Source organism: Tachyglossus aculeatus, chromosome 11 (assembly GCF_015852505.1).
Source record: "Tachyglossus aculeatus isolate mTacAcu1 chromosome 11, mTacAcu1.pri, whole genome shotgun sequence".
Lineage (NCBI taxonomy): Eukaryota > Metazoa > Chordata > Mammalia > Monotremata > Tachyglossidae > Tachyglossus > Tachyglossus aculeatus.
Window position 1 is genome coordinate 74,858,774 of NC_052076.1, and position 21,078 is coordinate 74,879,851.

The window sequence follows — 21,078 nt, forward strand, 5'->3', positions numbered from 1 at the left end:
CATCTGTACTGTCTCAAAAGCCTGTAACCGTAACCTCTCTCCTAGACCCCCTTCAGTCTGACTTCCATTCCCAACCCTTCACCGAAGCTACCCTCTCAAAGGTCACTAATGACATCCTTCTTGCCAAATACAATGGCTCCTACTCTATCCTAATTCTCCTCGACCTCTCAGCTGCCTTTGACATTGTGGATCATCCCCTTCTCCTCAACACGTTATCCAACCTTGGCTTTACTGACTTCTTCCTCTCATGGTTCTCCTCTTATCTCTTTGGCCGTTCATTCTCAGTCTCCCTCAGGGGCTCCTCTTCCCCCTCCAATCCCCTTACATAGGGGTTCCAGAAGGGTCAGATCTTGGCCCCCTTCTGTTCTCCATATATACTCACTCCCTGGTGAGCTCATTTGCTCCCATGGCTTCAACTATTATCTTTACGCTAATGTCACCCCAATCTACAAGTCCTCCCCTGTTCTCTCTTCCTCCCTCCAGGCTCATGTCTCTTGCCTTCAGGACATCTCCACCTGGATGTCTGCCTGCCACTTAAAACTCAACATATCAATACTGAGCTCCTTATCTTCCCTCTCAAACCCTGCCCTCTCCCTGACTTTCCCATCACTGTGGACAACACTACCATCCTTCCTGTCTCACAAGCTCACGAACTTGGTGTCATCATTGACTCTGGTCTCTCATTCACCCCACACATACAATCTGCCACCAAACCCTGCCGGTTTCACCTCCACAACGTCGCTAAGATCTGCCCTTTCCTCTCCATCCAAACTGCTACCTTGCTGGTTCAAGCTCTCACCCTATCCCGACTGGATTACTACATTAGCCTCATTTCTGATCTCCCATCCTCCTGTCTCTGCCCACTTCAGTCTATACATCACTCTGATGTCCAGATTATCTTTCTTTAGAAACGCTCTGGGCATGTCACTCCCCTCCTCAAAAATCGCCAGTGGTTGCCTATCAACCAACGCATGAAGCAAAAACTCCTCATAATTGGCCTCAAAGCTCTCCATCACCTTGTTCCCCCCTGCCTCACCTCCCTTCTCGCCTTCTCATCCTCACTGTGCTTTGTTCTTGTCTGTTCCGCCGTCGATCCCTTGCCCACATTCTACCTCTGGCCTGGAATGCCCTCCATCCACACATCAGCCAAATTAGCTCTCTTCCTCTCTTCAAAGCCCTACTGAGAGCTCACTTCCTTCAGGATGCCTTCCCAGACTGAGTCCTTCCTTATTTTCTCCTCCTCCTCCCCTCCCTATCGCTCCCAATCCCTCCCTCTGCCCTAACCCTTCCCCCTCCCCACAGCACTTGTGTATATTGGTACATATTTATCACTCTATTTTATTAATTATGTGTATATATCTATAATTCTATTTATTTTGATGGTATTTACACCTGTCTACTTGTTTTGCTTTGCTGTCCGTCTCCCTCTTTAAGACTGTGAGCCCATTGTTGAAGCAGCGTGGCTCAGTGGAGAAGAGCCCGGGCTTTGGAGTCAGAGGTCATGGGTTCAAACCCCGGCTCCACCAATTGTCAACTGTGTGACTTTGGGCGAGTCACTTAACTTCTCTGTGCCTCAGTTCCCTCATCTGTAAAATGGGGATTGAAACTGTGAGCCCCACGTGGGACAACCTGATCACCTTGTAACCTCCCCAGCGCTTAGAACAGTGCTTTGCACATAGTAAGCGCTCAATAAATGCCATTATTATTATTATTATTATTATTGAGTAGGGACTGTCTCTATATGTTACCTAATTGTACTTTACAAGCGCTTAGTACATTGCTCTTAATACAGTAAACGCTCAATAAATTCGATTGAATGAACGAATGAATGAAACTTGACATTATCCCTGAAACCTCTCTTTCATTCAACCCACATATTCAAGCCCTCACTAAATCCTGTCAGTTCTACCTTCACGACATTGCTAAAATCCACCCCTCCCTCTCCATCCAAACTGCTACAGCATTAATGCAAGAACTTATTCTATCCTGCCTTGATTAATGTTATCAGCCTCCTTGCTGATCTTCCTGCCTCCTGCCTCTCCCCATACCACTCCATACTTGACTCTGTTGCTCGGAACATTTTCCTTCAAAAATGTTCTGACCATGTTTCCCCACTCTTCAAGAAACTCAAGTGGCTGCCCATCCACCACTGCATCGAACAAAATCTCTTCATCATTGACTTTAAAGAACTAAATTTCTTTTCCCCCTCCTACCTCGCCTCCCTACTCTCTTACTACAACCCATCTCGCACACTCTGATCGTCTAGTGCTAACCTTCTCGTTGTACCTTGATCACATCTTTCTCGCCACTGACCTCTTGCTCAGTTCCTACCTCAGGCCTGGAACATCCTTCCTCCTCATATCAAACAGAAAAATACACTCCCCCACTTCGAAGCCTTATTGAAGGCTCATCTCCTCCCAAGAAGCCTTCCCTGACTAAGCCCTCCTCTCCTCTTCTCCTTCCTGTGTCTGCCTGGCATGCTCTCTTCATTTATCCTCCCTCCTATCACCACTTTACATATACGTATAGATCTGTAATTGATTTATTCATTTATTTCTTTCATTAATGTTTGTCTCCCCCTCTAGGCTGTGAGCTCATTATGAGCAGGGGGTGTATGCGTTTCCTGTATTGTACTCTCCTAAGTTCTTAGTACCGTGCTTTGTATAAGGTAAGAGCTCCATAAACACAATCGAATAAATGAATGAAAAGGAAGGTAAGATAGGAAGGGGCAGGTGATTGAGTATAATGAAGTCTATAGTAAAAAGATCCTTTTTGATGAGGAGCTTGATGGGCAATCACTAGAGGTTCATTGAGGAGTGGCAAAACATGGACTGAATGTGTTTTACAAATATGATAGCGGCAGCAGAGGGAAATATGAACTGGAATGGGCAGATTTACAGGCTTGTGAGACAGAAACAGAGAGGAAGATAATGCTATCTACATGATGGAAAAGTCATGGGAAGGATAGGGCTTGAGTGGGAATATGAGTTCTGTTTTGGACACGCTAGTTGTGAGTTGTAAGCAGGACATCCAGGTAGTGATGTTATGAAGGTAGGGGGAATATGAAACTGCAGAGAATGAAGATCAAGGCTGGAGAGGTAAATTTGGGAATCATCAGCATAGAGATGGTAGTTGAATCCATGAGAGTGAATGATTCCCCAAGGGAGTGAGTGTAGGTAGCGAAGAGAAGGGAACCCAGAATTGAGCCTTGAAAGACTCCCACATTGAGGAATTGGGCGGCAGATGAGGTTCCTGTGAAAGAGACTGAGAAGCAGCAGCCAAAGAGACAGGAGGGAACCAAGAGAGGACAGTGTCAGTGAAGCCAAGGTTAGATCATGTTTCCAGGAGAAGGCACTGGTCCACAATGTTGAAGGGGGCTGAGAGGTCCAGAAAGAAGAGGATGGAATAGAAACTGTTGGATTTGGTAAGAAGGAGATCACTGGCGACCTTTTAGAGGGCAGTTTCCATGGAGTGAAGTTGGCATAAGCAGCAAGGCTTAGTGGATAGAACACAGGCCTGGGAGTCAAAAGGACGTGGGTTCTAATTCTGACTCTGCCAGATGTCTGGTGTCTTACCTTGAGCAAATCACTTAACTTCTCTGTACCTCACTTACCTTGTCTGTAAAATGGGGATTAAGACAGTGAACTCCATGTGGGACATTGATTGGGTCCTAACCCGACTAACTTTACCTACTCCAGAGCATACTGCCTGGAACATAAGAACCATGTAGCAAAAACTACTAAAAAAGCCAGATTGGTGGGGTGTCAAGGAGGGAAATGGAGGAGAGGAAGTGGAGACAGTGAGTGTAGACAACTTACTCAAAGAATTTGGAAAGGAATGGAGGAGGGAGGTGGAACAAGAACCAGAGAGAGATGAGGGGTCAAGAGAGGGTTATTTTTAGGATAGAAGATACACAAGAATATTTGAAAGTTGTGGGAAAGAAGCCATTGGGGAGTGAACAGTTGAAGATAGCAGTAGGGAAGGGAAGAAAAGAGGAGATGAGTATTTTGATAAGGTATAAACAGATGGGGTCAGAGGAGCAGGTAGAAGGGGTAGATTGGGAGGGAAATCAATAAATCAGTTGTATTTCTTAAGCATTTACTGTGTGCAGAGCACTGTACTAAGTGCTTGGGAGAGTACAATATAACAACGTAACTGGTATTCCCTACCCACAATGAGCTTACAATCTAGAGCTCTCAACACTCTCTGCTACTCTCCCATCCTTCCCAGCAGTATCCTCAGAGGAACTCTCCTCCCTCCTCTCAAGTGCTACTCCGGCCACCTGTGCTTCTGACCCCATTCCCTCTCATCTCATGAAATCTCTCGCTCTGTCCCTTCTCCCCTCCGTAACTTCCATCTTCAACCGCTCACTCTCCACTGGTTCCTTCCCCTCTGCCTTCAAACATACCCATGTCTCTCCCATCCTAAAAATCCCCTCTCTTGACCTCACCACACCTTCTAGTTATCGCCCCATCACCCTCCTACCATTTCTTTCCAAACTCCTTGAACGAGTGGTCTACACGCGCTGCCTCGAATTCATCAACACCAACTCTCTCCTCGACCCCCTCCAGTCTGGCTTCCGTCCCCTACATTCCACGGAAACTGACCTCTCAAAGGTCACCAATGACCTCCTGCTTGCCAAATCCAACGGCTCATACTCTATCCTAATCCTCCTCGACCTCTCATCTGCCTTCAACACTGTGGACCACCCTCTTCTCCTCAACACATTATCCAACCTTGGCTTCACAGACTCTGTCCTCTCCTGGTTCTCCTCTTATCTCTCCAGTCGTTCATTCTCAGTCTCTTTTGCAGGCTCCTGCTCCTCCTCCCATCCCCTTACTCTGGGGGTTCCCCAAGGTTCAGTTCTCGGTTCCCTTCTGTTCTCTATCTACACTCACTCCCTGGGTGACCACATTCGCTCCCACGACTTCAACTATCATCTCTACGCTGATGACACCCAAATCTACATCTCTGCCCCTGCTCTCTCCCCCTCCCTCCAGGCTCACATCTCCTCCTGCCTTCAGGACATCTCCATCTGGATGTCTATCTGCGACTTAAAACTCAACATGTCCAAGACTGACCTCCTTGTCTTCCCTCCCAAACCCTGCCCTCTCCCTGACTTTCCCATCACTGTTGATGGCACTACCATCCTTCCCTTCTCACAAGCCCGCAACCTTGGTGTCGTCCTCGACTCTGCTCTCTCATTCACCGCTCACATCCAAACCATCACTAAAACCTGCCGGTCTAAGCTCTGCAACATTGCCAAGATTCTCCCTTTCCTCGCCATCCAAACTGCTACCCTGCTCGTTCAAGCTCTCATCCTATCCCGTCTGGACTACTGCATCAGCCTCCTCTCTGATCTCCCATCCTCGTGTCTCTCTCCACTTCAATCCATACTTCACGCCGCTGCCTGGATTGTCTGTGTCCAGAAACTCCCTGGGCATGTTACTCCCCTCCTCAAAAATCTCCAGTGGCTACCAATCAATCTGTGCATCAGGCAAAAACTCCTCACCCTCGGCTTCAAGGCTCTCCACCTTGCCTCCTCCTACCTTACCTCCTTTCTCTCCTTCTACAGCCCAGCCCGCACCCTCCGCTCCTCTGCCGCTAATCTCCTCACCGTGCCTCGTTCTTGCCTGTCCCACCATCGACCCCCGGCCCACGTCATTCCCCTGGCCTGGAATGCCCTCCCTCCCAACATCCGCCAAGCTAGCTCTCTTCCTCCCTTCAAGGCCCTACTGAGAGCTCATCTCCTCCAGGAGGCCTTCCCAGACTGAGCCCCTTCCTTCCTCTCCCCTTCGTCTCCCTCTCAATCCCCCCCGTTTTACCTCCTTCCCTTCCCCACAGCACCTGTATATATGTTTGTACATATTTATTACTCTATTTATTTATTTATTTTACTTGTACATATCTATTCTATTTATTTTATTTTGTTAATATGTTTGGTTTTGTTCTCTGTCTCCTGCTTCTAGACTGTGAGCCCACCGTTGGGTAGGGACTGTCTCTATATGTTACCAACTTGTACTTCCCAAGCGCTTAGTACAGTGCTCTGTACACAGTAAGCACTCAATCAATACGATTGATTGATTGATAGACGGGGACTTACGGTCTAGAGGAGGAATAGGAGATCTATTCTTGAGACACTTCATGGAAACGTGGGAGAGTCAAAGAAGGAGAAGGAAGAGAGAAGAACCAGATAGGAGCAGAGGAGATTCTCCTGATACTACCAGTTTTATCCAAACTGGGATTGAGGAAGGAAACAACTGGCAAAGGCAATCAGAATGGTAGTCAATAAGGATGCAGCAATATTGTTGCCGGGTTGGGAGGAGGGCAGGTTGAAGCAGCTGAAAGGCTTCTGACATGGACTAGGTTGGCCTGATATCTGGATTTCTGCCAGCACAACTCTATGGCATGTCCACAGGAGAAAAAGAGGAGTGTTCTAGAGGTGATCCTGTACTGAGGGTTAGTGATACAAGATTAGTAAATGGAGAGGGGATTGAGCAAGTTAAGTCCATTAGAGAGTGTGGTGTTGAGGGTGTCACTTTGCACATCAAGGATAGGTAGTTTAAGTATGGAGACTCTGCACACAGTAAGTGCTCAATAAATACAATTGAATGAATGAATAAATGGGGCTTAATGAGGAGGTTGTGGTTGGATAAAATGTGGTCTAGTGGAAAGAGAATACATGATTTTAATCCCAGCTCGAAGTTACTTGGACAAGTCACTTAATTTCTCTATGTTTGAGCTCCCAATGAGAATTCAAAATCACCTGTTCTCCCCACAACATAGACTGTGAGCCCCATGTGGGACCCGACCATCGTGCATTACTATCCCCTGCTCCTATCTTGTCCTTTTCTCCTCTGCCCCTTCTTTGACTCTCCCATCTTTCTCTGAAGTGTCTCAAGAGATCTCCTGTTCCTCCTTAGACTGTAAGCACCCCTCTAGATTGTAAGTTCGTTGTGGGCAGGGAAAATCTGTTATGTTACTATATTGTACTCTCCCAGGCATTTAGTACAGTGCTCTGTGCCAAGTAAGGAGAAGGCACGTTAAAGTAGGTGAGATGCATCTGACATGGACTAGGTTGCTTGCTATCTGGATTTCTGCAAGCACAACTCCACTGCATGTCCATGGGAGAAAAAGAAGAGTGCTCTGGGGGTGATCCTGTACTGAGGGTTAGTGGTACGAGATTGGTAAAGGGAGAGTGTAGTGAGCAAGTAGAGTCCAGTAGAGAGGGTTGTGTTGAGGGTGTCAATTGTTGCATCAAGGATAGTTTGAGAATGGAGACTAAATGGGGCATAATGTCTTGAGAATATTGGTGCAGATTTAAAAAATGAAGTTCTCTATGGAGAACAGAACAGAGTTCCATGTGGGGGCAGGAAAGGGACAGATATCAGGTGAGGAGCCTGTGTTTGGATAGAGTGTGGTTTTGTGGAAAGAGAACACCTGGGTTCTAATCCCAGTTCCAAATCACTCAGGCAAGTCACTTAACTTCTGTAGGCCTTGGTTCCCAAAGGATGATTCAAAAAAGCTGTTCTCCCCACGACTTAGGTTGTGAGTCCCATGTGGGACCTGATCATCTTGTATTACCCCAGCGCTTAGGGCAGCATTTGGCCTATAATAGCACTTAACAAATTCCAAAATTATTAGTAATTATTACTACAGGGATATTTCATAGTTGAGGAGGGTAGAGTTGGGGAGAGTGAGGATAGTACTGTCACTAGGGAGGATGAGATCAAGTGCATGTCCAAGTTGACTAATGGGTCAGTGGAGTTGAGGATAAGAGGAAGCAAGAAGTGGAAATTGAAGTCCCCAAGGATCAATGTAGGGATGGAGAAAGAGAGAAATAATTTGAGAAACAGATCCAAATGGCTCAGAAACCTGGAGGTGGGACCTGGGATTAGTAACTGGATTGGGTGGTAGAGATTAGTGGGGAGCCAAAGGGAAAATTGAAGGAGAGGAAGTGGAGTTTGGAAGGCAATGTTAGGAGGGAGATGAAGCGATAACCAGAAGGATCTGGGGCCAGGGTTTGAGGGGTGGTTTATTTTTAGGCTAGGGTATACATGTGCACATATGAAAGCAATGGAGAAGAAGCCACTGAAGAGTGAACAGGTGAAGGTGGAGGTCAGGGTGGAAAAAAGGTTAGGGCAAGTGTTTTGATCAGGTGCAAAGGGAAAGGAATGAATAGAAGGAGTAGATTTTGAAAGGAAGCAGGAGATCCCCTCTTAGAACATTAAAGAGAAAGATGGGAGAGTCAAAAAAGGGACAGAGGGAGGGAGGGACTGTACAGGAGCAGGGGAGATTTTAGAGAGATCATTCCTGATGGCTTCAATTTTATTCATAAAATATGTGGCCAAGTTAGGGACTAAGGTTAGGTGGGGTGGGGTGACAGAGGGTTTGAGGAGGGAATTAAGTGTATGAAACACCTGGCGAATGCAATGAGCATGGGAGTCAATAAGGATGGAACAATATTGTTACCAGGCAGGGGAGAGGCCACGTTAGAGCGGCAAGGATGCATTTGACATGGATTAAATTGGCATGATCTCTGGATTTCTGCCAGCATCACTCCATGGCACGTCCATGGGAGCAAAGGAAGAGTGCTCTGGAGGTGATCCAGTGCCGTGGGTTAGTGGCATGAGACTGGAGAAGGGATAGGGGAAAGAGCGAGTTGATTTCAATAGAGAGGGTAGTGTTGAGGGTGTCATGTTGTGCCATAAGGGTAAGTAGGTTGGGTATAGAGACCAAATGGGGCATGGTGACTTGAGAGAATTGGTGCAGATTTAAGGATTCCCTGCCCAGAACTAACTCACAGTCTACGAAAATCAGTAAGGAGGCCAATACAGGATCCTAGCTAGGAAACTATGGGTGGTCAGACCAGGCTGATGGCCATTTGGATGGGACAGGAGTAGCAGGTCTGGGGAAATGCTGTGGAGGAAAAATCAGCAGCATTAACCAACAGACTGGATGTGAGAGATGAAAGAGCAAAGAATCAAAGTTCATGCCACTACTGAGGGTCTTGATGACAGAGAGGATGGCGATGCTATCAACCTCTACTGGAAACTTAAAAGGAGAAATTAGGAGGGAAAATGAAGACTTCAATTTTATTCTTATTGAAATTGATGCCCAATGGAGCCAGCCTTGCAGAGTGAAGTGGGAATGTGAGACGCCATAGGAAGTGGGGATTTGGTGCTTTTGAGACAGAATTTAGAGTTACCGCATGGACTAGGTGAATGAAGGTAAATGAAGCCATGGTAGTGGATGAGTTCTCCAAAGGAGCGAGTGCAAAGTGAGATGACAGGGGTGCAAGAATGGAGTGTTGAGTGACACCCAAGGTTGTGGGGTGAGAAACAGAAGAGCCAGAGGAAGGGAATGAGAAGGAGCAGCCAGAGAGGCAAGAATAATACCAAAAGAGACTGTGAAAGAGAAAACAGCTTCAGGTAGTATTTCTGAAAGAGGTTGTGGTCCATGGAATCCAAAGTGATTGAGCAGTAGAGGAATATTAGGGTAAAATAGGTTCCTTATAGATTGCTTCCTCAGTGGAGGAAAGGGGGCAGAAAGCAGATTGGAGTAGGTCAGGAGGGGGGTTGGAGAAGAGATAATGGAGGCAGAAGGGCAAAATATCTGATCGAGGAGACATGGCAAGAAAGGGAGCAGGGACAAGATGGAGATGTGTTGTGCATATTGGATCCAGGGAAAGTGTTTTGAGACTCACGGGGATTTGCATATGTTAGAAGGTAGAGAAAAAAGAACCCTCAGAGAGGGAACAGTTGAAGCTGGCATTTAGGGAAGATAGATGGTGGATCATAGCAGTGGTTCTTAAAGGAGTCAAATGAGGAGGGAAATGGGGGCTTCAGGAGTTTGAAATCCCCCTGGAATCTTGGTGAGAAGCACCACTGTAACCCTACTAAGAGGTAGAAACCCCAGAACTATAGTGAGTGAAAGTGACCTTGTATTTCCTGTCCCTAGCTCCTTTACACACCCCTGACTCTGTGCCCCATATTTATAACTTTCCTTTTACCATTTCTTTTTGCCCCTCTAAAGGGAAAGTTGCAGAATGGACAGGGAGTGCTCTTGGAGCCAGCAAAAAGTAACAAAGAAACTGACTTTGATAGAAATTCACTTGGACAGTTTCATCCTCCCGATTAGTGAACCCACAGGACCTGGCTTGTCCTTAAAGTAGAAACAGCGCTAGGTTTTGCCTGAAAATTTGCTCTTACCCATGAACATTCCTTATCAATGTGCAGTGTGGGTTTGAAAGAATTAAACAGAAACTGCTTTCCCTGAGACAACTCTCCAATCTAGTCATTCCTTCATTACGCAGGGAAGGAACCGTACTGTTTGAATGGTTTCCTACCTGAGGGAACTTGTAGAGTACCAGGATGTTCGCCATGGGCGGACGTGGCTCCTCCAATGACAGCCACAGTCTTTTCCTGCTTCCCACAGCTGTAGTTAGGGATGATCTGTCCTTCTCCTGACATCCCCGTCAAGGCACCCTCCATGGCTCTTTCGGCATTGTGGTAGATTTCATGGAAATGGAAGTCCAGTGATATATTGAGTAAAAGGCTGGGATCCTTGTTGATCTCATCCATGGCATATAGCAGGGCCAGGAAGTGCTGGAAGTCTTTGTGAGCCCAACTGAAATGAGAAAGACAGTGTAAGCCCCCAGAATCTACCCTGCGCCCCACTGCACATTCCAGGGGACCTGTCCTACCAAGAGAACAGATCAGGTACAAAGTCCAGTGGCAGCATCACCCAGCCCAGGGCCCTGAATCACATTACCTTCTGCACTGGCCACCCTGCTTCCTCTCCTGCACCACCCTGCCCCAAGTCCTCCCTGCCTCTGAGTCACAGCTCCAATGGCTATGAGGACAGGGAGGGAGTAGAAGGAAATATTTTCCCTTCAAACCCAGAAGGACGATCTTGGAAGGACAGAATCTGAAGGGAAAGAAGTAGGGACAGAGAATCCAGACTGGGAAGTGATATTGGGGGCTTAGAGTACAGGCTGGACCTGTCTCAGGAAAGGTGTCAGAAACTCCGTGTTGAATACAGTCCCTGCCAAATCATCAAGTGCCATCAAAACAGAGAAAACCAAAGAAGTAGTGAGGCCCAAGCTTGGGAATCATGGGACCTGTGTTCTAAACTCAGTTCTACCACATTTCTGCTGCGTGACATTGAGCCAGTCACTTACCTTTTCTGTCTCTCAGTTACCTCATCTGTAAAATGCGGATTAAAGCCTAGTCAGAGTGTGAGCCCCATATTAGACAGGAACTGTATCCAACCAGTGTTTAGGACAGTGCTTTGCATAGCAACTGCTTAGCAAGTACGATAATTTAATTAAACATATTCAGTATAGCCACTAATACAAAAAACTTACTTGGCAATATAGTTCTTCCTGTAAATACTATCAATGAAATGTAAATTTTCGCTCTGGAAAACAGTCATGGTCTGCAGAGATAACATCCCTGCGATCACCAGGTCCCCATCCTTGTAGCAGGTGGCTGGATACTGTCTGTCCAGACAGCAGGGCGTCTTGTCTCTGCCCCCCCACCAAGTGGAATTGGGAAGCTGGAGAAACAGCCACAAGGTAAGCAGAGAGAGCATCAGGTTAGGCGAGTCTAGGATAAACATTGAGGAACCATCCGAATCAGGAGGTTGATTCTTCTCCACGGGCAAAGGGACTGGGACTCCAGTATCCACTCCTCTCAGAGGGAAGCTGTCAATAAGATGTGGGGAAGCCCACATCCAGGACAAACTGAGATCTAGGGAAAATTGGGAAGGGAGGGTTATGAGAGTTTTCCTGGACTTGTAGTCAGAATGATGGCTCTGTTCTCATGCCATAGTTTGCCTGTAGTTGGGAATGGGCGGAACACTGCGTTGAATCTCCTGTGCCCAGTCTGGGATAAGAGAAATCAGCCATGCAGGAGGCCTGGGGATTATCCTTGCCTGGAGCTCTGCACCTGCAACCCTGAAACTTTCTCACAAACACCAGAGGAAAAAACAGTTAGGAATTGCCCTCCCTCATGGGTCCCTGGGAGGTTTGAAAGCTAGAGAGGTTTGGGATAATCACAGATAATTCCAGAATTGGGGAGCCTCCCAGAGCTCTGTCCTCCCCGCCCTGAGCCCCACAATATGACCAGTCTTCACAGCAACTCCAGAGTTGTCAGCCCTTGAATCAGGCAGGAGGCTGGGAGTGGTGACAAGGACAGAGATTAATCTTGAGAAAGTAGGTCATAGGCCTCACACACACCTACCCCCACTACCCAGAGCAAAGGACCCTGGGCATGGTCAGTGTCAGACCATCCCCACAGTCCAGGATACATCCAATGATCAGAAGCTCCATCTTCTGACAAGAGTGGACAGCACGGAGATAGTAAATACACTCAAATCCTCGTGTGTGATTCCTTCTTCCTCCTCCTGCCACACCTTCAGTATAATTCTGGCTCTGAGGCCACATGCCCACGACCCATTCCCACCCTAGGTATTCTTCCCTGAATCCTAAATGCTTCTGGAGCTTAGGGTGTGGAGGATGGTAGTTTCTGTTGGACACTGGCCTCACCTTGAAACTCCAGACACAATAATATCCTATTGAGAATTCATTCATTCAATCTCCAGAATGTCAACTGCTCTGAATAGTCTATACAATCAACCAATCATATTTTTTGACCACTTATTATGTGCGGAGCACTGCACTAAGCATTTGGGAGAGGGCACTCTGAGTTGCTAGACATAATCCCTGCCCACAACTATCTCACAGTCTAAAGGAGGATTTAATTCTCTAGAATCTCATATCTAGATGACTTTCTGAGGATCTGTAGAACCTCACGGCCTGGGAAGCAGCGGGCAAGCTCAGCTGATGGTTCCAGAGCAGCAACCTGAGGTCCGATATGGTCTAGAGGGAGTGGTTCTCTATCAGGCCAGACCTGGGTTCATCTGGTAGTCATCCAAAAGTCAGAATCCCACAGTTCCACAGCACGAGTCTGCAAATGCAGCACCAATTGTTTGGTCTCAATCCTACTGGCCGTGGACTGGAAGAGTCATCTCTGGTGTTGGCAGTAAATACTGCTGATTTTAGCCTGCTGGGCTGGTGGGAGAATCTGCAGAAAATCTTATTCAGCTGAGCAAATGCCCAGAAAAGTGACAGGTATGGATTACTGTCAGTGAGAGCAACACAATATATTTTGGGAAACATGAACCAACCTCCATTGCCCATGGTTTGGGGAGATTCACTGCTATGGGAAATGATGCCCCCACTTGCCTGTGGTTTAGAGGAGGGGATCCATTTTCCTCTGGTGTGTGAGAAATTTTCAGGGACTAAGGTTCCCACACTAAGCCCCTCTTTTTCCTCTGATCCCCCTCCCCTCCCCATCTCCTCCTCCCCATCCTCCCACCCTACCTCCTTCCCCTTCCCACAGCACTTGTATATATTTATAGATTTATTACCCCATTTATTTTACTTGTACATATTTACTATTCTATTTCTTTTGTTAATGATGTGCATATAGCTATAATTCTATTTGTTCGGACGATTTTAACACCTGTTTACATGTTTTGTTTTGTTGTCTGTCTCCCCCTTCTAGACTGTGAGCCCGTTGTTAGGTAGGGACCATCTCTATATGTTGCCGACTTGTACTTCCCAAGCGCTTAATGCAGTGCTTTGCACACAATAAGCACTGAATAAATACGACTGAATTAATGAATGAATGAAGATTCAGGTAGATCTTTGCCAGCCCCAGTTGTTGAGGGAAGAATGTAAGGCCATTTGCTGGTCAGGCAACAGGGACCCTGGTTCAATTTTCTTCTCTCCAAGAGAGTAACTGCCTGGGTAGGGGACCAGTTTGGGGAGTTTTCCTTGATGAATCTGGGACACAATTCCAGCCTGCTAGGACGATCCTGCCTTGGGCCAAGTTAACTCTGACCAACAGTCAATTTATCCCCCAAAAAATCGGTAATCTCCATTCCTGGGCTTAGTGTACTGCTGTCATTCATGTTCATTTGTTGAATTCCTCAGCTGTTTCTGTGGGTGGCATAAGAGGTAGAAACCCGAGAACTATAGTGAGTGAAAGTGACCTTGTCTTTCCTGTCCCTAGCTTTGTCACACACCCCTGCTGCTGTTAATGAGGTCTTTTTCTGTTCTTGATTTTCTCAACCCCTAAACTAGCCCTACTTGGCGATCTTCGACTGGGACAGAGAACTGGACAAGCTCATCCTGGAGACTATGAGCATACAAGAAGCTGTCTTCCTGTCTCATACCCCAGACATTTTGCAAAATATCGAAAGTTTCTGGGAGGACATTGCAGATGTAGATCGGATCTCAGGAGGTAGTAGCTGGAGGGCACTGCTGAGGGAGATCACCTTGGGCTCAGTCCTTTGAGAAATCCCCATTTTTATCCATCGTTTACTCTTTGATTTGGTTCCCATTTCCGAATGTATTTTTTCCTACCTTTCTCCTGGTGAGAATGGGGTGCAGTTTAATTAGTTTTTTGAAAATGTTGTTGAGGAGAGGACTGGAATCACTAATTTTAAAATGTGGAGATTTTGATCATGAATCTATGTTGAGGATGTAGTTTCCAAGTGACTTGATTTATTTTCTTTCCTCCCATTTTTTTCTATTAACTGCTTTCATCTTACTTTACTTTTGTATGGCCCTACTCCCATTTTTATGGTATTTGTTAAGCATTTACTATGTGCCAGGAACTATACTAAGCTCTGGGGTAGACAGAAGACAATCAGGTAATACATAGTTTATGTCCCATATGAGGCTCATGGTCTTAACCACCATTTTACAACTGAGGTAAACAGAGAAGTTAAGTCACTTACCCATGGTCACATAGCAGACAAGTTGTGGAAGCTGGAAGACTCAGGTCTTCTGATTCCCAGGCACAGGCTCTTTCCACTAGTCTGTACTGCTTCTCCTTTTAATCCTCTACACATGGACAATGTTACATGATGCTTTACCCTCTAGGTTCTCTTCAGTTTTGCAATCATTCTTCTATAACTTTAGAATTTTCTAGCACTGGTCTTGAGCTAAAGAGAACCCTCTCTTTTCGTGAGACTCGCTATGCTTTGTGTTCTTTCAATGATTTGGATTCTTGACACTTTCTCTTGCATTACTGAATATTCCATACATAAAGGCAGACACTGAAACTACTCCTAGGGCTGAGATCAGTCTGATGTTTCTCCTTCTACAGATAACTCTGTTTCAAGAAACTTGGATTTCCCTCCAGTTGGTCTCATAGACCAAGGCCAACTTCAGTCCTCCTCCACCACAGACACACTTGGAAACGAAAGGGAAAGAAAAAAGGAGAGTGGAGTCGTTGATCATCTCCAAGAGAAAGAGAAAAGCCTGATCAGCAACCCATTGCTGGAAACTCTGTGGACCCATTTTAAAGCCAATAAAACCTTGAGTACAAGTGAAGCGCCTGAGCTAGCTTTCCAGTTCAATTTTACTCCAAATCGGGTAAGTCACCACATTTCTGTTTTGGAACTTTCCCTCCTGAATGTTCCTTACTGACTCAAATACAACCCTCATAGAGCAAAGAATATTTATTGACAGCGACAGAAGGAAAGTCCACCCTTTCATCTTTGCCCCACCCATTCAGTTTTGACCTGCTATTCAAATACTTTTTTTCCAGTATCCACACATTATCTTATAGTTCCTACTTTATTCTCAGTAGAGTTGATTGCTTTTCCTTTCTAATTTAAAGCCAACTGGGGTAATTTAAAATTTTTAGAAACTTGTTGAATGGCCTTCTTAAAACCTCTCTCTATTTCTCTCTTTTTAGCAGTTTCTCACAAACTCTGTTCTTTTATTCATCCTCGTCTCAAGTCTTCTTTCCTCATTTCTCTGTGAGTAGATGCAAAAGGAAATAATAGTTGGATTGTAACATACTACATTTCAAATAAAGATCAAAGAAAGTTTATGGTATTTGAAAATGTGAGCTATGAAAGTATACACCTGGAATACTAACATTATTAAATTAACTTGGTTGTTTTGTTTAAAATGTTATCACTTGGTTCCAAAGCAAGAGGTTGAAACACGGGAAATATTTTGAGAATCATTTCATATAACATCAACATTCTGATAGGAATTATCACTTGAACAGCCTGAAATTAAGGCATTCATGCTTGGCATATGTAGTCAGCAAGGTGTACAGGGTACAGCAAGGACCCGGGAGTTAGAAGGTCATGGGTTCTAATCCTAACACGGTCACTTTTCTGCTGTGTGACCTTGGGAAAGTCACTTTACTTCTCTGGGCTTCAGTTCCATCACATAAAATGGGGATTGTGACTGTGAGCCCCACGTGGGACAGGGACTTTGTCCAACCCGATTTGCTTGTATCTACCCCAGAACTTAGTATAGTGCCAGGCACATAGTAAGGGCTTAACACATACCATAATTATTATTATTACTTAATGGTTTTTGTAAATGTATGAATACAAGCTTTTCTAATCAAAGAAGCGGTGTCTAAAGGTAAATCAATCAGTCGTATTTATTGAGCACTTACTGTGTGCAGAGTACTGTACTAAGCGCTTGGGAAGTACAAGTTGGCAACATATAGAGATGGTCCCTACCCAACAGTTGGCTCACAGTCTAGAAATATGCTTTCTGGGACAATAATTCTCCCCGTTGTCCCTGAGAGATATTGATGATATCTTCTATTTCTGGAGACAAGTAACCATGGGAAATGCTGACTCAGTGGAGCTGCACCATTTCCATGTGGACCTTTCTTCCGAATGGGAAGAATGTGGGACTAGGCTGGGTTAAAGTCCATTCTTTTCAGAGTCTACACTGGACTGAGATGAGATTAGACTCTGAAAGCCATTTGGAGCAGATATGATTTCAAAAGTGCTTTGAAGATGGTGAGAGGCATAGTCTGCCTGATTTAAAAGAGGAGAGAGATTCAAGGAACAGAAAGGGCATGAGAAAGAATTTGGCAGCCGAAAAGATAAGAATCTGTCACAGTGAGTAAGCTTGAGAAAAATGGAGTGGGCTTAGTAGTGAGATAAAATAATGGATAAACAGGAGGGATAGAATCAATCAATCAATCGTATTTATTGAGCTCTTACTGTGTGCAGAGCACTGTACTTAGCGCTTGGGAAGTACAAGTTGGCAACATATAGAGACAGTCCCTACCCAACAGTGGGCTCACAGTCTAAAAGGGGGAGATAGAGAACAAAACCAAACATACTAACACAATAAAATAAATAGAATAGATATATACAAGTAAAATAAATAAATAAAGAGAGTAATAAATATGTACAAACATATATACATATATACAGGTGCTGTGGGGAAGGGAAGGAGGTAAGATGAGGGAGATGGAGAGGGGGGCGAGGGGGAGAGGAAGGAAGGGGCTCCGTCTGGGAAGGCCTCCTGGAGGAGATGAGCTCTCTGTAGGGCCTTGAAGGGAGGAAGAGAGCTAGCTTGGCGGATGGGCAGAGGGAGGGCATTCCAGGCCCAGGGGATGACGTGAGCCGGGGGTCGATGGCGGGACAGGTGAGAACGAGGCACGGTGAAGAGATTAGCGGCAGAGGAGCGGAGGGTGCGGGCTGGGCTGTAGAAGGAGAGAAGGGAGGTGAGGTAGGAGGGGGCGAGGTGATGGAGAGCCTTGAAGCCGAGGGTGAGGAGTTTCTGCCTGATGCGTAGATTGATTGATAGCCACTGGAGATTTTTGAGGTGGGGGGTAACATGCCCAGAGCGTTTCTGGACAAAGACAATCCGGGCAGCAGCATGAAGTATGGACTGAAGTGGGGAGAGACATGAGGATGGTAGATCAGAGAGAAGGCTGATACAGTAGTCCAGACGGGGTAGCATGAGAGCTCAAAAGAGCAGGGTAGTGGTTTGGATGGAGAGGAAAGGGCGGATCTTGGCAATGTTGCAGAGCTGAGACCGGCAGATTTCGGTGATGGCTTAGATGTGAGGGGTGAATGAGAGAGCCGAGTCCAGGATGACACCAAGGTTACAGGCTTGTGAGACGGGAGGGATGGTAGTGCCGTCAACAGAGATGGGAAAATCAGGGAGAGGGCAGGGTTTGGGAGGGAAGACAAGGAATTCAGTCTTGGACATGTTGAGTTTTAGGTGGCGGGCAGACATCCAGATGGAGATGTCCTGAAGGCAGGAGGAGATGCGAGCCTGGAGAGAGGGGGAGAGAGCAGGGGCAGAGATGTAGATCTGGGTGTCATCAGTGTAAATATGATAGTTGAAGCCGTGGGAGCAAATGAGGTCACCAAGGGAGTGAGTGTAGATCGAGAACAGAAGGGGACCAAGCACTGAACCTTGGGGAACCCCCACAGTAAGGGGATGGGAGGGGGAGGAGGAGCTTGCAAAAGAGACTGGGAATGAACGACCGGAGAGATAAGAGGAGAACCAGGAGAGGACGGAGTCTGTGAAGACAAGGTTGGATAGCGTGTTGAGGAGAAGGGGGTGGTCCACACTGTCGGAGGCAGCTGAGAGGTCGAGGAGGATTAGGATAGAGTATGAGCCGTTGGAGTTGGCAAGCAGGAGGTCATAGGTGACCTTTGAGAGGTCAGTTTCTGTGGAATGTAGGGGATGGAAGCCAGACTGGAGGGGGTCGAGGAGAGAGTAGGTGTTGAGGAATTCGAGGCAGCGTGTGTAGACAACTCGTTCAAGGAGTTTGGAAAGGAATGGTAGGAGGGAGATGGGGCGATAACTAGAAGGTGGGGTGGGGTCAAGAGAGGTTTTTTGAGGATGGAAGAGACATGGGCATGTTTGAGGGCAGAGGGGAAGGAACCAGTGGAGAGTGAGCGGTTGAAGATGGATGTTAAGGAGGGGAGAAGGGATGGAGCGAGAGATTTCATGAGATGAGAGGGAATGGGGTCAGAAGCACAGGTGGCCGGAGTAGCACTTGAGAGGACTGACTGAGTGCCTTAAAACAGATGACTAGGAGTTTCTGCTTGATGAAGAGAAGAATAGGAAGCCAGTGGCAAGGTTTTAAGAATGGGGAGACGTATGAATCAATCAATCAATCAATCAATCAATCAGTCAATCGCATTTATTGAGCGCTTACCATGTGCAGAGCACTGTACTAAGCGCGTGGGAAGTACAAGTCGGCAACACATAGAGACAGTCCCTACCCACCAGCAGGTTCACAGTCTAGAAGGGGGAGACAGAGAGCAAAACCAAACACACTAACAAAATAAAATAAATAAAATAGATATGTACAAGTAAGATAAATAAATAGAGTAATAAATATGTACAAACATATATACATATATACAGGTGCTGTGGGTAAGGGAAGGAGGAAAGATGGGGGAGGTAGAGAGGGGGACAAGGGGGAGAAGAAGGAAGGGGATCAGTCTGGAAATGCCTCCTGGAGGAGTTGAGCTCTCAGTAGGGCCTTGAAGGGAGGAAGAGAGCTAGCTTGGTATATGGGCAGAGGGAGGGCATTCCAGGCCCGGGGGATGACGTGCGCCAGGGGTCGATGGCGGGACAGTCGAGAACGAGGCACGGTGAGGAGCTTAGCGGCGGAGGAGCGGAGGGTGCGGGGTGGGCTGTAGAAGGAGAGAAGGGAGGTGAGGTAGGAGGGGGCGAGGTGATGGAGAGCCTTGAAGCCGAGTGAACTTTCTGCCTGATGCGCAGATTGATTGGTAGCCACTGGAGATTTTTGAGAAGATTTTTGAAAGATTCCTTTTGAAAAATGATCCGGGAATCAGAGTTAGGAATGTACTCCAGAGAGGAGAGAATGGAGACAGAGAGCTTGGAGATTAAGCGGATGCAGTAGTTGTGGCAGAATATGTTAAATGCTTGTACCAGCAAGGTTGCAGTTTGAATGAACTGTTTGACTGTGTTTAACCTGATTATTTTTTATCTATCCCAGCGCTTAGTACAGTTAATGGCATATAAATGCTTACCAAATACCGCTAAAAAATGAACAGAAAGTGGCATGTTCTGGAAATGTGAGGAAAAAATGGTCTGGATTTGGTTGTGGACTGAATAGTCAGTTTGAAGGAGAGAGAGAAGTCAAGGGTAAGGCCAAGATCTTGAGAGAAATAGATCCTGGTGGTTAAGGGAAAATCAAGGGGAGAAGAGGATTTGGGAGACAGGATTAATTCAGTTTTGAAGATTCTGAGCTTGAGGGTTTAGGGGTGCATAAATGTAGAGATGTCCTGGAGGAAGGAGAAGATGTTTAATTGCATGAAATAGAAGTTATGGCTGTCAAAATAGATTTCAGAATCTTCCTTGTAGAGGTGGTTGTTGAAGTCTAGGGAACGGACGAATTCACAAAGGGAATGCGTGTAGATTGATAATAGAAAGGGACCCAGAACTGAGTCTTTGAAGGAAACAAATATTGTTAGTGGGAGTCAGAGGAAGAACTGTCCTCAGGCTAAGACAAAGCTCCAGAGTGGTAGAAGGAGAACCACAAGAGACCCCATGGAAAGATGAACCTCTTGGAAATGAAAGATTATGTTCGTGCAGAGTCTTTGAGATTAGATGTGATAGTGCAGAGACAACAGAAGGTTTGTGACCTCCGAGGTGCTCTAGAACAGATGGAGAGACTAATCCTCTTTGACATCTAAGCTGCCTTTGATACTGTGGACCACTCCCTTCTCCTGGGAACATTAACCAACCTTGGCTTCATTGATTATGTCCTCTCCAGGTTCTCCTCTTATCTTTCTGGACATTCATTCACAGTCTCCTTCGCAGAATACTGCTCTGAACTCCCACCTCCTAACTGTGAGGGGCCCTCAATATTTAATTCTCTGTACGCTTCTATTCTCCATCTACACTCATTCTCTTGAAGAACTCATTAACTCCCACGGCTTCAATTACCATATCTATGCAGATGATACCCAGATGCACATCTCCTCTTCTGATCTCTCTGCCTCTCTCCAGGCTCACATATTCTCCTGCCTACAAGACGACTCTACCTGGATGTACTCCCGTGACTTCAAACTTAACGTGCCCAAAGCAGTGCTCCTTATCTTCCCAACAAAACTCTGTCCTCTCTCTGACTTTCCCATCACTGAAGACGACACCACCATTCTTCCTGTCTCACAAGCCCATGACCTTGGCATTATCCTTGACTCCCCTCTCTCATTCGACCCACATAATCAATCCCTCAC

At 46.2% G+C, this 21,078-nt stretch overlaps 1 pseudogene; it reads right to left on the reverse strand.

Moving 5' to 3' along the window:
* The window catches only part of LOC119934812, a 34,207-nt pseudogene extending 21,175 nt beyond the window's left edge, over window positions 1-13,032 (reverse strand).
* Window positions 13,033-21,078: the final 8,046 nt, after the last annotated feature.